The sequence below is a fragment of the Lagopus muta genome, unplaced genomic scaffold (genome assembly GCF_023343835.1).
Source record: "Lagopus muta isolate bLagMut1 unplaced genomic scaffold, bLagMut1 primary scaffold_105, whole genome shotgun sequence".
In the NCBI taxonomy this organism is placed as follows: Eukaryota; Metazoa; Chordata; class Aves; order Galliformes; family Phasianidae; genus Lagopus; species Lagopus muta.
Window position 1 is genome coordinate 105,266 of NW_026040176.1, and position 21,369 is coordinate 126,634.

At 36.2% G+C, this 21,369-nt stretch overlaps 1 long non-coding RNA gene across 1 annotated transcript; it reads left to right on the top strand.

Annotated features, from left to right (window-relative positions):
• The first annotated feature begins 17,264 nt into the window (after positions 1-17,264).
• On the top strand, positions 17,265-19,162 carry LOC125687590 (uncharacterized). Its single transcript, XR_007374185.1, has 5 exons — positions 17,265-17,369; positions 17,584-17,659; positions 17,831-17,932; positions 18,046-18,146; positions 18,258-19,162. It is a non-coding gene; the product is annotated as an uncharacterized LOC125687590 (long non-coding RNA).
• The last annotated feature ends 2,207 nt before the right edge of the window (positions 19,163-21,369 follow it).

Genomic DNA, 21,369 nt, shown 5'->3' on the forward strand with positions numbered 1-21,369 from the left:
TATGAAAATAAGCGATATTTTTGGGTTAAAAACAGGGATTTCTATGAAAATAAGCGATATTTAAGGGGAAAAACAGGGATTTCTATGAAAATAAGCGATATTTTGGGTTAAAAACAGGGATTTCCATGAAAATAAGCGATATTTTAGGTTAAAAACAGGGATTTCTATGAAAATAAGCAATATTTTATGGGGAAAAAACAGGGATTTTGATGAAAATAAGCGATATTTTAGGGGAAAAACAGGGATTTCTATGAAAATAAGTGATATTTAAGGGGAAAAACAGGGATTTCCATGAAAATAAGCGATATTTTTGGGTTAAAAACAGGGATTTCTATGAAAATATGTGATATTTTTGGGTTAAAAACAGGGATTTCCATGAAAATAAGCGATATTTAAGGGGAAAAAACAGGGATTTCCATGAAAATAAGCAATATTTTAGGGGAAAAACAGGGATTTCTATGAAAATATGCGATATTTTTGGGTTAAAAACAGGGATTTCTATGAAAATAAGCGATATTTTTGGGTTAAAAACAGGGATTTCTATGAAAATAAGCGATATTTAAGGTTAAAAACAGGGATTTCTATGAAAATAAGCGATATTTTTGGGTTAAAAACTAGGATTTCCATGAAAATAAGCGATATTTTTGGGTTAAAAACAGGGATTTTGATGAAAATAAGCGATATTTAAGGGGAAAAACAGGGATTTCTATGAAAATAAGCGATATTTAAGGGGAAAAACAGGGATTTCTATGAAAATAAGCGATATTTTTGGGTTAAAAACAGGGATTTCTATGAAAATAAGCGATATTTAAGGGGAAAAACAGGGATTTCTATGAAAATAAGCGATATTTTAGGGGAAAAACAGGGATTTCTATGAAAATAAGCGATATTTAAGGGGAAAAACAGGGATTTCTATGAAAATAAGCGATATTTTTGGGTTAAAAACAGGGATTTCTATGAAAATAAGCGATATTTAAGGTTAAAAACAGGGATTTCTATGAAAATAAGCGATATTTTTGGGTTAAAAACATGGATTTCCATGAAAATAAGCGATATTTTAGGGGAAAAACAGGGATTTCTATGAAAATAAGCGATATTTTTGGGTTAAAAACAGGGATTTCTATGAAAATAAGCGATATTTAAGGTTAAAAACAGGGATTTCTATGAAAATAAGCGATATTTAAGGTTAAAAACAGGGATTTCTATGAAAATAAGCGATATTTAAGGTTAAAAACTGGGATTTCCATGAAAATAAGCGATATTTTTGGGTTAAAAACAGGGATTTCCATGAAAATAAGTGATATTTTAAGGCGAAAATCAGGGATGTCTATGAAAATAAGCGATATTTTTGGGTTAAAAACAGGGATTTCTATGAAAATAAGCGATATTTTTGGGTTAAAAACAGGGATTTCTATGAAAATAAGCGATATTTAAGGTTAAAAACAGGGATTTTGATGAAAATAAGCGATATTTTAAGGGGAAAAACGGATTTCTATGAAAATAAGCGATATTTTCAGAGGAAAAACAGGGATTTCTATGAAAATAAGCGATATTTTTGGGTTAAAAACAGGGATTTCCATGAAAATAAGCGATATTTAAGGGGAAAAACAGGGATTTCTATGAAAATAAGCGATATTTAAGGTTAAAAACAGGGATTTCTATGAAAATAAGCGATATTTTTGGGTTAAAAACAGGGATTTCCATGAAAATAAGTGATATTTAAGGGGAAAAACAGGGATTTCTATGAAAATAAGCGATATTTAAGGTTAAAAACTGGGATTTCCATGAAAATAAGCGATATTTAAGGGGAAAAACAGGGATTTCCATGAAAATAAGTGATATTTTAAGGCGAAAATCAGGGATGTCTATGAAAATAAGCGATATTTTTGGGTTAAAAACAGGGATTTCTATGAAAATAAGCGATATTTTTGGGTTAAAAACAGGGATTTCTATGAAAATAAGCGATATTTAAGGTTAAAAACAGGGATTTTGATGAAAATAAGCGATATTTTAATGGGAAAAACGGATTTCTATGAAAATAAGCGATATTTTCAGAGGAATAACAGGGATTTCTATGAAAATAAGCGATATTTTTGGGTTAAAAACAGGGATTTCCATGAAAATAAGCGATATTTAAGGGGAAAAACAGGGATTTCCATGAAAATAAGCGATATTTTTGGGTAAAAAACAGGGATTTCCATGAAAATAAGCGATATTTTAGGGGAAAAACAGGGATTTCCATGAAAATGAGCGATATTTTTGGGTTAAAAACAGGGATTTCTATGAAAATAAGCGATATTTTTGGGTTAAAAACAGGGATTTCCATGAAAATAAGCGATATTTTTGGGTTAAAAACAGGGATTTCTATGAAAATAAGCAATATTTTTGGGTTAAAAACAGGGATTTTGATGAAAATAAGCGATATTTTTGGGTTAAAAACAGGGATTTCTATGAAAATAAGCGATATTTCTGGGTTAAAAACAGGGATTTTGATGAAAATAAGCGATATTTAAGAAGAAAAACAGGGATTTCTATGAAAATAAGCGATATTTTATGGGGAAAAACAGGGATTTCTATGAAAAAAAGCGATATTTTTGGGTTAAAAACAGGGATTTCTATGAAAATAAGCGATATTTAAGGATAAAAACAGGGATTTCTATGAAAATAAGCGATATTTTAGGTTAAAAACAGGGATTTCTATGAAAATAAGCGATATTTTTGGGTTAAAAACAGGGATTTCCATGAAAATAAGCGATATTTTAGGGGAAAAACAGGGATTTCCATGAAAATAAGCGATATTTTAAGGGGAAAAACAGGGATTTCCATGAAAATAAGCGATATTTTAAGGGGAAAAACAGGGATTTCGATGAAAATAAGCGATATTTTTGGGTTAAAAACAGGGATTTCCATGAAAATAAGCGATATTTTTGGGTTAAAAACAGGGATTTCTATGAAAATAAGCGATATTTTTGGGTTAAAAACAGGGATTTCTATGAAAATAAGCGATATTTTAAGGGGAAAAAACGGATTTCCATGAAAATAAGCGATATTTTTGGGTTAAAAACAGGGATTTCTATGAAAATAAGCGATATTTTTGGGTTAAAAACAGGGATTTCTATGAAAATAAGCGATATTTTTGGGTTAAAAACAGGGATTTCCATGAAAATAAGCGATATTTTAGGGGAAAAACAGGGATTTCCATGAAAATAAGCGATATTTTTGGGTTAAAAACAGGGATTTCCATGAAAATAAGCGATATTTAAGGGGAAAAACAGGGATTTCCATGAAAATAAGCGATATTTTTGGGTTAAAAACAGGGATTTCCATGAAAATAAGCGATATTTTTGGGTTAAAAACAGGGATTTCTATGAAAATAAGCGATATTTTTGGGTTAAAAACAGGGATTTCCATGAAAATAAGCGATATTTTAGGGGAAAAACAGGGATTTCCATGAAAATAAGCGATATTTTTCGGATAAAAACAGGGATTTCCATGAAAATAAGCGATATTTTTGGGTTAAAAACAGGGATTTCTATGAAAATAAGCGATATTTTTGGGTTAAAAACAGGGATTTCTATGAAAATAAGCGATATTTAAGGGGAAAAACAGGGATTTCTATGAAAATAAGCGATATTTTGGGTTAAAAACAGGGATTTCCATGAAAATAAGCGATATTTTAGGTTAAAAACAGGGATTTCTATGAAAATAAGCAATATTTTATGGGGAAAAACAGGGATTTTGATGAAAATAAGCGATATTTTAGGGGAAAAACAGGGATTTCTATGAAAATAAGTGATATTTAAGGGGAAAAACAGGGATTTCCATGAAAATAAGCGATATTTTTGGGTTAAAAACAGGGATTTCTATGAAAATATGTGATATTTTTGGGTTAAAAACAGGGATTTCCATGAAAATAAGCGATATTTAAGGGGAAAAACAGGGATTTCCATGAAAATAAGCAATATTTTAGGGGAAAAACAGGGATTTCTATGAAAATATGCGATATTTTTGGGTTAAAAACAGGGATTTCTATGAAAATAAGCGATATTTTTGGGTTAAAAACAGGGATTTCTATGAAAATAAGCGATATTTAAGGTTAAAAACAGGGATTTCTATGAAAATAAGCGATATTTTTGGGTTAAAAACTAGGATTTCCATGAAAATAAGCGATATTTTTGGGTTAAAAACAGGGATTTTGATGAAAATAAGCGATATTTAAGGGGAAAAACAGGGATTTCTATGAAAATAAGCGATATTTAAGGGGAAAAACAGGGATTTCTATGAAAATAAGCGATATTTTTGGGTTAAAAACAGGGATTTCTATGAAAATAAGCGATATTTAAGGGGAAAAACAGGGATTTCTATGAAAATAAGCGATATTTTAGGGGAAAAACAGGGATTTCTATGAAAATAAGCGATATTTAAGGGGAAAAACAGGGATTTCTATGAAAATAAGCGATATTTTTGGGTTAAAAACAGGGATTTCTATGAAAATAAGCGATATTTAAGGTTAAAAACAGGGATTTCTATGAAAATAAGCGATATTTTTGGGTTAAAAACATGGATTTCCATGAAAATAAGCGATATTTTAGGGGAAAAACAGGGATTTCTATGAAAATAAGCGATATTTTTGGGTTAAAAACAGGGATTTCTATGAAAATAAGCGATATTTAAGGTTAAAAACAGGGATTTCTATGAAAATAAGCGATATTTTTGGGTTAAAAACAGGGATTTCCATGAAAATAAGCGATATTTTAAGGGGAAAAACAGGGATTTCCATGAAAATAAGCGATATTTTAAGGGGAAAAACAGGGATTTCCATGAAAATAAGCAATATTTTGGGGGAAAAACAGGGATTTCTATGAAAATAAGCGATATTTTTGGGTTAAAAACAGGGATTTCCATGAAAACAAGCGGTATTTAAGGGGAAAGACAGGGATTTCTATGAAAATAAGCGATATTTTTGGGTTAAAAACAGGGATTTCTATGAAAATAAGCGATATTTTTGGGTTAAAAACAGGGATTTCTATGAAAATAAGCGATATTTTAAGGGGAAAAACAGATTTCTATGAAAATAAGCGATATTTTAAGGGGAAAAACAGGGATTTCTATGAAAATAAGCGATATTTTAGGGGAAAAACAGGGATTTCTATGAAAATAAGCGATATTTTTGGGTTAAAAACAGGGATTTCCATGAAAATAAGCGATATTTAAGGGGAAAAACAGGGATTTCCATGAAAATAAGCGATATTTTTGGGTTAAAAACAGGGATTTCCATGAAAATAAGCGATATTTTAGGGAAAAAACAGGGATTTCTATGAAAATAAGCGATATTTTTGGGTTAAAAACAGGGATTTCCATGAAAATAAGCGATATTTTAGGGGAAAAACAGGGATTTCTATGAAAATAAGCGATATTTTTGGGGAAAAACAGGGATTTCCATGAAAATAAGCGATATTTTTGGGTTAAAAACAGGGATTTCTATGAAAATAAGCGATATTTTTGGGTTAAAAACAGGGATTTCCATGAAAATAAGCGATATTTAAGGGTTAAAAACAGGGATTTCCATGAAAATAAGCGATATTTAAGGGTTAAAAACAGGGATTTCCATGAAAATAAGTGATATTTTTGGGTTAAAAACAGGGATTTTGATGAAAATAAGCGATATTTAAGAAGAAAAACAGGGATTTCTATGAAAATAAGCGATATTTTTGGGTTAAAAACAGGGATTTTGATGAAAATAAGCGATATTTTAGGTTAAAAACAGGGATTTCTATGAAAATAAGCGATATTTTTGGGTTAAAAACAGGGATTTTGATGAAAATAAGCGATATTTTTGGGTTAAAAACAGGGATTTCCATGAAAATAAGCGATATTTTAGGGGAAAAACAGGGATTTCCATGAAAATAAGCGATATTTTTGGGTTAAAAACAGGGATTTCCATGAAAATAAGCGATATTTTAGGGGGAAAAACAGGGATTTCCATGAAAATAAGCGATATTTTAGGGGAAAAACAGGGATTTCTATGAAAATAAGCGACATTTTTGGGTAAAAACAGGGATTTTGATGAAAATAAGCGATATTTTTGGGTTAAAAACAGGGATTTTGATGAAAATAAGCGATATTTTAGGGGAAAAACAGGGATTTCTATGAAAATAAGCGATATTTTAGGGGAAAAACAGGGATTTCTATGAAAATAAGCGATATTTTTGGGTTAAAAACAGGGATTTCCATGAAAATAAGTGATATTTAAGGGGAAAAACAGGGATTTCCATGAAAATAAGCGATATTTTAGGTTAAAAACAGGGATTTTCCAGGAAAATAAGTGATATTTAAGGGGAAAAACAGGGATTTCTATGAAAATAAGCGATATTTTATGGGGAAAAACAGGGATTTCCATGAAAATATGCAATATTTTAAGGGGAAAAACAGGGATTTCCATGAAAATAAGCGATATTTTAAGGGGAAAAACAGGGATTTCGATGAAAATAAGCGATATTTTTGGGTTAAAAACAGGGATTTCCATGAAAATAAGCGATATTTTTGGGTTAAAAACAGGGATTTCTATGAAAATAAGCGATATTTTTGGGTTAAAAACAGGGATTTCTATGAAAATAAGCGATATTTTTGGGTTAAAAACAGGGATTTTGATGAAAATAAGCGATATTTTTGGGTTAAAAACAGGGATTTCCATGAAAATAAGCGATATTTTAGGGGAAAAACAGGGATTTCCATGAAAATAAGCGATATTTTTGGGTTAAAAACAGGGATTTCCATGAAAATAAGCGATATTTTAGGGGAAAAACAGGGATTTCCATGAAAATAAGCGATATTTAAGGGGAAAAACAGGGATTTCCATGAAAATAAGCGATATTTTTGGGTTAAAAACAGGGATTTCTATGAAAATAAGCGATATTTTTGGGTTAAAAACAGGGATTTCCATGAAAATAAGCGATATTTTTGGGTTAAAAACAGGGATTTCTATGAAAATAAGCGATATTTTTGGGTTAAAAACAGGGATTTCTATGAAAATAAGCGATATTTAATAGGAAAAACAGGGATTTCTATGAAAATAAGCGATATTTTGGGTTAAAAACAGGGATTTCCATGAAAATAAGCGATATTTTAGGTTAAAAACAGGGATTTCTATGAAAATAAGCGATATTTTATGGGGAAAAACAGGGATTTTGATGAAAATAAGCGATATTTTAGGGGAAAAACAGGGATTTCTATGAAAATAAGCGATATTTTTGGGTTAAAAACAGGGATTTCTATGAAAATAAGCGATATTTTAGGGGAAAAACAGGGATTTCTATGAAAATATGCGATATTTTTGGGTTAAAAACAGGGATTTCTATGAAAATAAGCGATATTTTTGGGTTAAAAACAGGGATTTCTATGAAAATAAGCGATATTTAAGGTTAAAAACAGGGATTTCTATGAAAATAAGCGATATTTTTGGGTTAAAAACTAGGATTTCCATGAAAATAAGCGATATTTTTGGGTTAAAAACAGGGATTTTGATGAAAATAAGCGATATTTTAGGGGAAAAACAGGGATTTCTATGAAAATAAGCGATATTTAAGGGGAAAAACAGGGATTTTGATGAAAATAAGCGATATTTTTGGGTTAAAAACAGGGATTTTGATGAAAATAAGCGATATTTTAGGGGAAAAACAGGGATTTTGATGAAAATAAGCGATATTTTAGGGTTAAAAACAGGGATTTCCATGAAAATAAGCGATATTTTAGGGGAAAAACAGGGATTTCCATGAAAATAAGCGATATTTTTGGGTTAAAAACAGGGATTTCCATGAAAATAAGCGATATTTTAGGGGGAAAAACAGGGATTTCCATGAAAATAAGCGATATTTTAGGGGAAAAACAGGGATTTCTATGAAAATAAGCGACATTTTTGGGTAAAAACAGGGATTTTGATGAAAATAAGCGATATTTTTGGGTTAAAAACAGGGATTTTGATGAAAATAAGCGATATTTTAGGGGAAAAACAGGGATTTCTATGAAAATAAGCGATATTTTAGGGGAAAAACAGGGATTTCTATGAAAATAAGCGATATTTTTGGGTTAAAAACAGGGATTTCCATGAAAATAAGTGATATTTAAGGGGAAAAACAGGGATTTCCATGAAAATAAGCGATATTTTATGGGGAAAAACAGGGATTTCCATGAAAATATGCAATATTTTAAGGGGAAAAACAGGGATTTCCATGAAAATAAGCGATATTCTAAGGGGAAAAACAGGGATTTCGATGAAAATAAGCGATATTTTTGGGTTAAAAACAGGGATTTCCATGAAAATAAGCGATATTTTTGGGTTAAAAACAGGGATTTCTATGAAAATAAGCGATATTTTTGGGTTAAAAACAGGGATTTCTATGAAAATAAGCGATATTTTTGGGTTAAAAACAGGGATTTTGATGAAAATAAGCGATATTTTTGGGTTAAAAACAGGGATTTCCATGAAAATAAGCGATATTTTAGGGGAAAAACAGGGATTTCCATGAAAATAAGCGATATTTTTGGGTTAAAAACAGGGATTTCCATGAAAATAAGCGATATTTAAGGGGAAAAACAGGGATTTCCATGAAAATAAGCGATATTTAAGGGGAAAAACAGGGATTTCCATGAAAATAAGCGATATTTTTGGGTTAAAAACAGGGATTTCTATGAAAATAAGCGATATTTTTGGGTTAAAAACAGGGATTTCCATGAAAATAAGCGATATTTTTGGGTTAAAAACAGGGATTTCTATGAAAATAATCGATATTTTTGGGTTAAAAACAGGGATTTCTATGAAAATAAGCGATATTTAATAGGAAAAACAGGGATTTCTATGAAAATAAGCGATATTTTGGGTTAAAAACAGGGATTTCCATGAAAATAAGCGATATTTTAGGTTAAAAACAGGGATTTCTATGAAAATAAGCGATATTTTATGGGGAAAAACAGGGATTTTGATGAAAATAAGCGATATTTTAGGGGAAAAACAGGGATTTCTATGAAAATAAGCGATATTTTTGGGTTAAAAACAGGGATTTTGATGAAAATAAGCGATATTTTAGGGGAAAAACAGGGATTTCTATGAAAATAAGCGATATTTTAGGGGAAAAACAGGGATTTCTATGAAAATATGCGATATTTTTGGGTTAAAAACAGGGATTTCTATGAAAATAAGCGATATTTTTGGGTTAAAAACAGGGATTTCCATGAAAATAAGCGATATTTTTGGGTTAAAAACAGGGATTTTGATGAAAATAAGCGATATTTTTGGGTTAAAAACAGGGATTTCCATGAAAATAAGCGATATTTTTGGGTTAAAAACAGGGATTTTGATGAAAATAAGCGATATTTTAGGGGAAAAACAGGGATTTCTATGAAAATAAGCGATATTTAAGGGGAAAAACAGGGATTTTGATGAAAATAAGCGATATTTTTGGGTTAAAAACAGGGATTTTGATGAAAATAAGCGATATTTTAGGGGAAAAACAGGGATTTCTATGAAAATAAGCGATATTTTAGGGGAAAAACAGGGATTTCTATGAAAATATGCGATATTTTTGGGTTAAAAACAGGGATTTCTATGAAAATAAGCGATATTTTTGGGTTAAAAACAGGGATTTCTATGAAAATAAGCGATATTTAAGGTTAAAAACAGGGATTTCTATGAAAATAAGCGATATTTTTGGGTTAAAAACAGGGATTTCCATGAAAATAAGCGATATTTTAGGGGAAAAACAGGGATTTCCATGAAAATAAGCGATATTTTTGGGTTAAAAACAGGGATTTCTATGAAAACAAGCGATATTTTTGGGTTAAAAACAGGGATTTCCATGAAAATAAGCGATATTTTTAGGGGAAAAACAGGGATTTCCATGAAAATAAGCGATATTTTAAGGGGAAAAACAGGGATTTCCATGAAAATAAGCGATATTTTAAGGGGAAAAACAGGGATTTCCATGAAAATAAGCGATATTTTGGGGGAAAAACAGGGATTTCGATGAAAATATGCGATATTTTTGGGTTAAAAACAGGGATTTCCATGAAAACAAGCGGTATTTAAGGGGAAAGACAGGGATTTCTATGAAAATAAGCGATATTTTTGGGTTAAAAACAGGGATTTCTATGAAAATAAGCGATATTTTAAGGGGAAAAACAGATTTCTATGAAAATAAGCGATATTTTAAGGGGAAAAACAGGGATTTCTATGAAAATAAGCGATATTTTAGGGGAAAAACAGGGATTTCTATGAAAATAAGCGATATTTTTGGGGAAAAACAGGGATTTCCATGAAAATAAGCGATATTTAAGGGGAAAAACAGGGATTTCCATGAAAATAAGCGATATTTTTGGGTTAAAAACAGGGATTTCCATGAAAATAAGCGATATTTTAGGGAAAAAACAGGTATTTCTATGAAAATAAGCGATATTTAAGGGGAAAAACAGGGATTTCCATGAAAATAAGCGATATTTTAGGGGAAAAACAGGGATTTCTATGAAAATAAGCGATATTTTTGGGGAAAAACAGGGATTTCCATGAAAATAAGCGATATTTTTGGGTTAAAAACAGGGATTTCTATGAAAATAAGCGATATTTTTGGGTTAAAAACAGGGATTTCCATGAAAATAAGCGATATTTAAGGGTTAAAAACAGGGATTTCCATGAAAATAAGCGATATTTAAGGGTTAAAAACAGGGATTTCCATGAAAATAAGTGATATTTTTGGGTTAAAAACAGGGATTTCTATGAAAATAAGCGATATTTCTGGGTTAAAAACAGGGATTTTGATGAAAATAAGCGATATTTAAGAAGAAAAACAGGGATTTCTATGAAAATAAGCGATATTTTTGGGTTAAAAACAGGGATTTTGATGAAAATAAGCGATATTTTAGGTTAAAAACAGGGATTTCTATGAAAATAAGCGATATTTTTGGGTTAAAAACAGGGATTTTGATGAAAATAAGCGATATTTTTGGGTTAAAAACAGGGATTTCCATGAAAATAAGCGATATTTTAGGGGAAAAACAGGGATTTCCATGAAAATAAGCGATATTTTTGGGTTAAAAACAGGGATTTCCATGAAAATAAGCGATATTTTTGGGTTAAAAACAGGGATTTCCATGAAAATAAGCGATATTTTAGGGGAAAAACAGGGATTTCTATGAAAATAAGCGACATTTTTGGGTAAAAACAGGGATTTTGATGAAAATAAGCGATATTTTTGGGTTAAAAACAGGGATTTTGATGAAAATAAGCGATATTTTTGGGGAAAAACAGGGATTTCTATGAAAATAAGCGATATTTTAGGGGAAAAACAGGGATTTCTATGAAAATAAGCGATATTTTTGGGTTAAAAACAGGGATTTCCATGAAAATAAGTGATATTTAAGGGGAAAAAACAGGGATTTCCATGAAAATAAGCGATATTTTAGGTTAAAAACAGGGATTTTCCATGAAAATAAGTGATATTTAAGGGGAAAAACAGGGATTTCTATGAAAATAAGCGATATTTTATGGGGAAAAACAGGGATTTCCATGAAAATATGCAATATTTTAAGGGGAAAAACAGGGATTTCCATGAAAATAAGCGATATTTTAAGGGGAAAAACAGGGATTTCGATGAAAATAAGCGATATTTTTGGGTTAAAAACAGGGATTTCCATGAAAATAAGCGATATTTTTGGGTTAAAAACAGGGAATTCTATGAAAATAAGCGATATTTTTGGGTTAAAAACAGGGATTTCTATGAAAATAAGCGATATTTTTGGGTTAAAAACAGGGATTTCTATGAAAATAAGCGATATTTTTGGGTTAAAAACAGGGATTTCCATGAAAATAAGCGATATTTTAGGGGAAAAACAGGGATTTCCATGAAAATAAGCGATATTTTTGGGTTAAAAACAGGGATTTCCATGAAAATAAGCGATATTTAAGGGGAAAAACAGGGATTTCCATGAAAATAAGCGATATTTAAGGGGAAAAACAGGGATTTCCATGAAAATAAGCGATATTTTTGGGTTAAAAACAGGGATTTCTATGAAAATAAGCGATATTTTTGGGTTAAAAACAGGGATTTCCATGAAAATAAGCGATATTTTTGGGTTAAAAACAGGGATTTCTATAAAAATAAGCGATATTTTTGGGTTAAAAACAGGGATTTCTATGAAAATAAGCGATATTTAATAGGAAAAACAGGGATTTCTATGAAAATAAGCGATATTTTGGGTTAAAAACAGGGATTTCCATGAAAATAAGCGATATTTTAGGTTAAAAACAGGGATTTCTATGAAAATAAGCGATATTTTATGGGGAAAAACAGGGATTTTGATGAAAATAAGCGATATTTTAGGGGAAAAACAGGGATTTCTATGAAAATAAGCGATATTTTTGGGTTAAAAACAGGGATTTTGATGAAAATAAGCGATATTTTAGGGGAAAAACAGGGATTTCGATGAAAATAAGCGATATTTTAGGGGAAAAACAGGGATTTCTATGAAAATATGCGATATTTTTGGGTTAAAAACAGGGATTTCTATGAAAATAAGCGATATTTTTGGGTTAAAAACAGGGATTTCTATGAAAATAAGCGATATTTAAGGTTAAAAACAGGGATTTCTATGAAAATAAGCGATATTTTTGGGTTAAAAACTAGGATTTCCATGAAAATAAGCGATATTTTTGGGTTAAAAACAGGGATTTTGATGAAAATAAGCGATATTTTAGGGGAAAAACAGGGATTTCTATGAAAATAAGCGATATTTAAGGGGAAAAACAGGGATTTTGATGAAAATAAGCGATATTTTTGGGTTAAAAACAGGGATTTTGATGAAAATAAGCGATATTTTAGGGGAAAAACAGGGATTTCTATGAAAATAAGCGATATTTTAGGGGAAAAACAGGGATTTCTATGAAAATAAGCGATATTTAAGGGGAAAAACAGGGATTTCTATGAAAATAAGCGATATTTTTGGGTTAAAAACAGGGATTTCTATGAAAATAAGCGATATTTAAGGTTAAAAACAGGGATTTCTATGAAAATAAGCGATATTTTTGGGTTAAAAACAGGGATTTCCATGAAAATAAGCGATATTTTAGGGGAAAAACAGGGATTTCCATGAAAATAAGCGATATTTTTGGGTTAAAAACAGGGATTTCTATGAAAACAAGCGATATTTTTGGGTTAAAAACAGGGATTTCCATGAAAATAAGCGATATTTTTAGGGGAAAAACAGGGATTTCCATGAAAATAAGCGATATTTTAAGGGGAAAAACAGGGATTTCCATGAAAATAAGCGATATTTTAAGGGGAAAAACAGGGATTTCCATGAAAATAAGCGATATTTTGGGGGAAAAACAGGGATTTCGATGAAAATAAGCGATATTTTTGGGTTAAAAACAGGGATTTCCATGAAAACAAGCGGTATTTAAGGGGAAAGACAGGGATTTCTATGAAAATAAGCGATATTTTTGGGTTAAAAACAGGGATTTCTATGAAAATAAGCGATATTTTTGGGTTAAAAACAGGGATTTCTATGAAAATAAGCGATATTTTAAGGGGAAAAACAGATTTCTATGAAAATAAGCGATATTTTAAGGGGAAAAACAGGGATTTCTATGAAAATAAGCGATATTTTAGGGGAAAAACAGGGATTTCTATGAAAATAAGCGATATTTTTGGGGAAAAACAGGGATTTCCATGAAAATAAGCGATATTTAAGGGGAAAAACAGGGATTTCCATGAAAATAAGCGATATTTTTGGGTTAAAAACAGGGATTTCCATGAAAATAAGCGATATTTTAGGGAAAAAACAGGGATTTCTATGAAAATAAGCGATATTTAAGGGGAAAAACAGGGATTTCCATGAAAATAAGCGATATTTTAGGGGAAAAACAGGGATTTCTATGAAAATAAGCGATATTTTTGGGGAAAAACAGGGATTTCCATGAAAATAAGCGATATTTTTGGGTTAAAAACAGGGATTTCTATGAAAATAAGCGATATTTTTGGGTTAAAAACAGGGATTTCCATGAAAATAAGCGATATTTAAGGGTTAAAAACAGGGATTTCCATGAAAATAAGCGATATTTAAGGGTTAAAAACAGGGATTTCCATGAAAATAAGTGATATTTTTGGGTTAAAAACAGGGATTTCTATGAAAATAAGCGATATTTCTGGGTTAAAAACAGGGATTTTGATGAAAATAAGCGATATTTAAGAAGAAAAACAGGGATTTCTATGAAAATAAGCGATATTTTTGGGTTAAAAACAGGGATTTTGATGAAAATAAGCGATATTTTAGGTTAAAAACAGGGATTTCTATGAAAATAAGCGATATTTTTGGGTTAAAAACAGGGATTTCCATGAAAATAAGCGATATTTTTGGGTTAAAAACAGGGATTTCCATGAAAATAAGCGATATTTTAGGGGAAAAACAGGGATTTCCATGAAAATAAGCGATATTTTAGGGGAAAAACAGGGATTTCTATGAAAATAAGCGACATTTTTGGGTAAAAACAGGGATTTTGATGAAAATAAGCGATATTTTTGGGTTAAAAACAGGGATTTTGATGAAAATAAGCGATATTTTAGGGGAAAAACAGGGATTTCTATGAAAATAAGCGATATTTTAGGGGAAAAACAGGGATTTCTATGAAAATAAGCGATATTTTTGGGTTAAAAACAGGGATTTCCATGAAAATAAGTGATATTTAAGGGGAAAAACAGGGATTTCCATGAAAATAAGCGATATTTTAGGTTAAAAACAGGGATTTTCCATGAAAATAAGTGATATTTAAGGGGAAAAACAGGGATTTCTATGAAAATAAGCGATATTTTATGGGGAAAAACAGGGATTTCCATGAAAATATGCAATATTTTAGGGGAAAAACAGGGATTTCCATGAAAATAAGCGATATTTTTCGGTTAAAAACAGGGATTTCTATGAAAACAAGCGATATTTTTGGGTTAAAAACAGGGATTTCCATGAAAATAAGCGATATTTTAAGGGGAAAAACAGGGATTTCCATGAAAATAAGCGATATTTTTGGGTTAAAAACAGGGATTTCTATGAAAATAAGCGATATTTTTTGGTTAAAAACAGGGATTTCCATGAAAATAAGCGATATTTTAGGGGAAAAACAGGGATTTCTATGAAAATAAGCGATATTTTTGGGTTAAAAACAGGGATTTCTATGAAAATAAGCGATATTTTTGGGTTAAAAACAGGGATTTCCATGAAAATAAGCGATATTTAAGGGGAAAAACAGGGATTTCCATGAAAATAAGCGATATTTTAGGGGAAAAACAGGGATTTCTATGAAAATAAGCGATATTTTTGGGTTAAAAACAGGGATTTTGATGAAAATAAGCGATATTTTAGGTTAAAAACAGGGATTTCTATGAAAATAAGCGATATTTTTGGGTTAAAAACAGGGATTTTGATGAAAATAAGCGATATTTTTGGGTTAAAAACAGGGATTTTGATGAAAATAAGCGATATTTTAGGGTTAAAAACAGGGATTTCCATGAAAATAAGCGATATTTTAGGGGAAAAACAGGGATTTCTATGAAAATAAGCAATATTTAAGGGGAAAAACAGTATTTCAGCATCATCCCAATATCTCCACTGTGATCACGTCCATCCCTGTGACGCTCTCTGTTGTCAATCCCAAGTGATTTTCCAACATCTCTCCGGTGTCATCTCACCCATTTCATCCCCATCACCCCTGTGTCACTCCAGCAACATTAACCCAGCGTCACTCTCTGATATCAGCCCCAATGATGCCCCAACATCACCTACCAACATCACTGACACATCATAGAGTATCGCCTCCCACCATCTCCCCAGTAACGTCCCCCCCCCCCACATCACCCCTTTATCTCATCGCTCAACATCAGCCTACAGCATGACTGCACAACATCAACCCAGCATCACTCCAGTGTCACAGCAGTGCACCCCCACCAGTGTCACCCCAACGTCACTCCCTGATGCCATCCTTGAGTGAAACCCCGACGTCATCCTAGTCTCATTGCATTGTAACCTCCCAGCTTCACTCTAACAACATCACCCCGCAAAAACCCCCCAACATCACCCTTACCATTAATTACCTACTGTAATGTTGCAGTATGATGGAAAATGCAACAACAGTAGCAGAGAAGCAAAGTCCCAGGTTGTAGTAAGTGAGGATGTGCTCAAACACAGCAGCCGTAAACACAGAAACAGAACAAAAACCTGCCTACCTTTGGAAGACCTCCTGCAAGCACAGTCCTCTAGCCAAAGCCCCTCACTTCTGATGCCAATGCTTATATGAGACCCGGGAGGGGGTGGAGCCTGGCTCCACCCCCTTCCATCACTCAGGTGCGTTTCATGCACCTGAGCATCTATGGTTTGTCCCTTCTCAATCATTGTTTCAAGCCATAACTTAGGGTTTCCACTACATCCCCCCAACAATATCACTCCAACATCACTCCCTGATGTCCCCCCCAACAGTATCACTCCAACATCACTCCCTGATGTCCCCCCCATGATGTTCCAACATCACCCCCCAGCATCACTTCCCAGCATCACCCGCCCACATCATCCCAGGGTCACCCCAGTGTTACCCCAGTGTCACCCCAACTATGTCACTGCAACGTCACATCCTGATGTCACCCTGCAGTAATAACCCAACACCGCCCCCAGCGTCACTCCCCAGTATCACCCAAGTGTCATCCCTATGTCAGCTGCCATGCAGGCAGGTGCCAGGTTCACGCACTGAGGATGTCAAATCCTGAATTGCTTTCACGATGGTCTTTAATTGCAAAGAAAGTCGGCGACACGTTTCTCACTGCAGAGCCATAAGCTGTCCCCACCAGTTTGGCAAACAGCGCTCGCTCCGATCACACCGGTGATCTCAACTCTGCCATCCAGGCTGCACACACAGCTTTTCAGCATCTTCTGCATCAGTACCGAAATTTGTGTGCTGTATCAGTACTGAAATTTGTGCTCCCCTATCTATTAGAAATTTTACTGAATGCCTTTGAGGACAGACTTGAATCAAAATACGCGTGCCATTGTTGCTCATCCTTTGATCAAACTCCCCTTGCCGGACAGGCAGATCCAATCACCTGCTAGTAATTAGGTTTTTTTTGTTGTTTACAGCCTGAAGCAGTGATTGAGCACCTGGTGAGGGGTGTGGCCAGCCCTGCCAGCACAGGTGGAAGCGATTTACCTGTGGGACCGGATAGGGCTGAGCTTGGCTCCACCCCCTCCCTGCCCATATTTAAGGGCTGGGAACAGACAGGGCAGCATTCTGCTTGGGAACTGCCTCCTTGGGAGCATTGGGAGCGAGTTCTGCCCTTTGGAATGGGGTGAGTGATTGATGCTCTATTGCAGGGCTCTGGTCTTTCTCTTTTTGGGGATCCTGACCACTTTTAAGGGCTGGAAGCTGTGAGGGCAGCATCTCTGTATGGAGGCTGCTTCCTTTGGGGTGTGGGCTGTTTGTTTTTGGAATGGGGTCATTGATTTCTTCTTTACTGCTGGATTGTAATTTCACTTTCTGGGGGGCTCCTGACCACATTTAAGGTCCGTCAGCAGAAGGAGCAGCAACTGCACCTGGAGACTGCTTCCTTTAGAATGTGGGGTGAACCTTTGAAACTGGGTGAGTGAGTCTTTATTCCCGGGTTGCAATATCTTGTTGTTGGGGGGATCCTGACCCCACTTAAGGGCTGGCAGCCTTTAAGGTGGTATCTGTCTTTAGAGACCGTCTCCTTGGGAGTGTGGGGTGAGCTCTGGTCCTTGAGAAAGGATGAGTGATTCCTTCTTGTTTTAGGGCTGTGACTTTTCCTGTTTTCGGGGCATCCTGACCACATTGAAGTGCTGGCAGATGTAAGGGCAATGTTGATGTCTGGAGACTGTCTCCTGTGGAGCAGGGGTGAGTTTTGGCCTTTGAGAAGGGTGTAAGTGGTTTCTTTGTTTTTTCTTTATTTCAGGCCTGCAATCTCCCCTTTTTTTTTTTTTTTTTTTTTTTTTTTTTTTTTTTGGTAGTATCCTGACCACATTTAAGGGGTGGAAGCCATAAGGGCAGCATCTCTACCTGGAGACTGCTTCCTTGGCTGTGTGGGCTGAGTGTTCATCTTTGGAATGGGGTAACTTCTTCTTCCTTTATTTCAGGGCTGTTATGCACTGCTTCCAACCATGCAGAGTTGTTTAAGGGCGTTCTGTGCACCCTTAGGTGTAATAAATCTTCGTCTTTATAGAAAGCCAAGGATTGTCCTCTTCTGGACTGCTGTACTCAGCATCACCCCAGCATGATGCAGTGAAGCCCCTGGTCTGCTGAATACTGGGACTGGCCCAGAGAGGCTCTGTGACGGATGTGGGTTATCCCAGCTGGAGTACCTGGTACCATTGGTGGTGATCTCGTCCAACTGCCACACAACGAACAGGAACATCCACAGCCAGATCAGGCTGTCCAGAGGCTGACTCAGCCTCACCTTGGAAGGGACAGGGCATCCATCACATGTCTGGGTAACCTGTTCCGCTGTGTCACCACCATCACTGTACAAGATTTTCTTTATATGTAGGCTAAATCTTTCCTTGTTCTTCCCTTCAGGTGTTGAAAGGCTGTTACCAGATCACCTCGGAGCCTTCACTTCTGCAGGCTGAACAGCTCCAGCTCTCTCTCTCTTTACAGGAAAGGCGTTCCATCCCTCAGTTCATATTTGTGGCTGTTCTCTGGATGTGCTCCAACAGCTCCACGTCTGTCCTGCGCTGCGGACATCCACATCCAGACGCAGCACCTCCAGGTGAGGTCTCACAGTGCAGAGCAGAGGGGCAGGACCGCCTCCCTTCACCTACTGACCGCACATCTTTGGATGGAGCCCAGCATACGGTTGGCTTTCTGGGCCAGGAAGGTACATCGCTGAGTGCCACTACTCAGCCTGTTGAGGTCTCTCTGGATGGCGTTGTCCCTCTGGTGTGTCACTGCACCCCACAGCTCAGTGTCATTAGGGTGCACTCAACCCCACTGTCAGTGTCACTGATGAAGGGGCGATCCCAGATGTTTGTACAAACTCGGCAAAGAACACCTTGAGAGCAGCCCCACAGAGAAGGACTTGTGGATTGCGGTGGATGAGCCGGGATCCATGAGTGGACATCAGCCAGCAGAGCGTGCTTGCAGCCTGGAAGGCCAGCTGTGTTCTGGGCTGCATTAAAAGAGGAGCAGCCAGCAGGGAGAGGGAGGTGATCGTCCCCATCTACTCAGCTCTTGTGAGGCTTCATCTGCAGCGCTGCATCCAGGCCTGGGGCCCCCAGCACAGGAAGGACGTGGAGCTGATGGAGCGGGTCCAGAGGAGGCACTGAGATGAGCAGATGGTTGGAGCAGCTCCCCTGCAAGGAAAGGTTGAGGGAAGTGGGGTTGTTCAGCCTGGAGAAGAGAAGGCTTGGGGGCGAACTCATTGCAGCCTCACAGTACTTGAAGGGGGGAACAGCAGGAAGGGGAACGGCTGTTTACGAGGGTGGATCGTGATAGGACAAGGGGAAATGGTTTTAAACTGAAACAGGGGAGGTTTAGGTTGGTTATTAGGAGGAAGCTTTTCACACAGAGGGTGGTGACGCACTGGAACGTGTGCTTCAGAGTTACTTCCAGAAGGATCTGCTCCTCGATTCTTTGCAGCACAGAGGTGAGACTGACATGTTGGTGGTTCCCAGGGTCACACTTTATATCTGCAGTAACAGCTGTGCTGTCGCCTTTTTTCTGCTCACCAGGGACTTCACCTGACTGCCTCGACTTCTCAAATACCACTGAGAGTGGCTCGGTGACTGCAGCGGTGAATTCCCTCAAGGCTCTGGGACTCGTCTCATCAGGACCCAAAGACTCCTGGATGCTCGGGTCCTCAGGTGGTCCAGAACCTGATCTCCCATCACAGTGTGGGATAGGGAGGGCTCTGTGGGATCGGCATTGCTTCCTCAGTCCCCACCTACTAAACCAAAGGTGAAGGCAGTGTATAATGAGCAGTTATCAGAGAAGATGGAAGATGGATGTTGTTGGGTACCTGAGCCTTCTCCTTGTCTGTTGTTCCCAGCTGCAGTGCTGCTGGTAAGCAGCATCACGCACAGAGTGCAGCCACATTGATCAAAGAAAGGAGTGCAGGTTTGTGAAAGAGGCACATCTGCAGGGCAGTGCCTTCATTACTGCTTTGTGTCCCACAGGTGACAGCGGAGTTGCAGCACTCCTGAGTGCCGTAACGACTGCATGGAGATGCGTGGCTCTTCGTGGGAACAGCAAGGAACCAGAATCTGCATTTCCTGGAACGCCCCGGAACCTCGCTTTGCTGGCTGGTAATTGTCTGCCCAGCAGGTAAGGGCAATGCTCAGCCATCAGTGTTTACCCACTCCATAGCACAGCACAGCACGGTGCTCCCAGAGCTCTTCATTGCACTTCACGGTGCCCTGGATGCTGCCTGTCCTTTTCTTTCTGTGTTCTCTTTGTCTCTGGCCTTTCACTGCAGTGTTTTCCTTCCCTTTGCCCTTGCTGTTCCCTACTGCGTTGTCTTGCCCTCCTGTTTTTGTGTTCCATGCCACGTTCATTTGGCCATTGCCCTTGGCTTTCTTTGCCGCATTCACTTCAGCATTCAGTTTTGGCGTTCTGTACTGCATTCTCTCGCCCTCCTGTTTTGGCATTTCCTTCCATGTTCTCTTAGCCGTTGCCATTGGCTGGGCATTCTCTTGCCCTCCTGTTTTTGTGTTCCATGCTGGGTTCTCTTGGCCATTGCCCTTGGCTTTCTTTACCACATTCACTTCAGCATTCAGTTTTGGCGTTCCCTGCTGCGTTCTCCTGCCCTCCTGTTTTGGCGTTTCTTGCCGTGTTCTCTTGGCCATCATCCTGGGCATTTCCTTCCATGTTCTCTTGGCCCTTGTCTGGGCATTTCCTTGCCCTCCTGTTTTTGTGTTCTATGCCACATCTCTTGGCCATTGCCCTTGGCTTTCTGTAGCCACATTTGCTTCAGCATTCAGTTTTGGCGTTCCCGGCAGCATTCTCTCACCCTCCTGTTTTGGCATTTCCTGCCACATTGTCTTGGCCCTTGCCTGGGCATTCCCTGTGGCATTCTCTTTGACCTCCTAACTTGCTGTTCCAGCCACATTCTGCATTGGCCTTCTTTGCCGCGTTCTTTTTGGCCTCCTATTTTGGCTTTTCCTGCCATGTTTTCTTAGCCCTTGCCTGGGCATTCCATGTTGTGTTCCCTTGTCCTTTTGTTTTGGCATTTTGTGCTGCATTCTCTTGGCCTTTGCCCTTGGCCTTTCCTGCTGTGGTCTCTTTAGCTGTATTCTGACCTTTCCTGTTGCGTTCTCCTTGCCCTTACCTTGGTTTTC